The following is a 976-nucleotide window of genomic DNA, read 5'->3' as shown; positions in this document are numbered from 1 at the left end:
CCCATGAAAGGCCTCGCAGAAAAAAAGCCATGGCCATTTCCAGGAGAAAGACAAACAAAACCAAACATAACTATTTACCTCAGTCTCTACAGCACTATACAAGAGGTCCAGCAATTAACAAAAGTCCTCAAGAAGCACAGAAACAGGAATAAAACAACAGGCTCCCAAGAGACAGAACAACCATCAGAACAAGACACATCATAGTTATTGAAAATTCCCCATCAAATAGCTCCAACATACGTGATTTTATGGGGAACTTAAAATAACTATGACTGGTACTTAAAGGCTATAACGGAAAAGGCAGACAACATACAAGATCAGATGAGGAATTTCAGTAGAGAGATAAAAACTATTAAAAAGAAATGTGAATGGTAGAAATAAGAAACATCATAACACAGATAAAGTATAACTTCAGTGGGCTCATCCGCAGCCTAACACAGCCAAGGAAAGGATCAGTGAACTTGAAGACAGGTCAATAGAAATCACCCAAACTGAAGAAAGAGAAAAAGAAAAGAAAAAAGCATGCAAGCACTGAGAAATCCTATCACGTGGTCTAACGTCTGGATGGCTGGAGTCCCAGAAGAACAAAGAATGAGGAGGAAATAATGGCCGAGAATTTCCCAAATTAATGGTAGACAGTGAACCACAGATCCAAGAAGCTCAGAGAGCAGCAGGCAGCATAAACACCAACAAAAAATAAAAATAAAAAGGAAAAGAAGAAAAGAAAGAAAACCCACATGTCATACTCATGTCATATCCAAACCGCTGATATGACAGATAAAGAGAAAACCCTCAAAACAGCTGGAGGAAAAAAGACATATTACATACACAGGAAGAAGATTAAAATGCCAGAGACTTCTCTTCAGAAACTTAGTTTACAATGAAAGGACATCTTTAAAGTACTGAAGTAAACAAATTCTCAGGAAAAAATATCTTTCAAAAATGAAGGAGAGGGCCGGCCCGGTGGCTACAGTGC

The sequence above is a fragment of the Galeopterus variegatus genome, unplaced genomic scaffold, assembly GCF_000696425.1.
Source record: "Galeopterus variegatus unplaced genomic scaffold, G_variegatus-3.0.2 Scaffold978, whole genome shotgun sequence".
NCBI classification, from domain to species: Eukaryota; Metazoa; Chordata; class Mammalia; order Dermoptera; family Cynocephalidae; genus Galeopterus; species Galeopterus variegatus.
The sequence above is the reverse complement of the archived record's forward strand: the minus strand, read 5'-3'. Positions refer to the sequence as shown.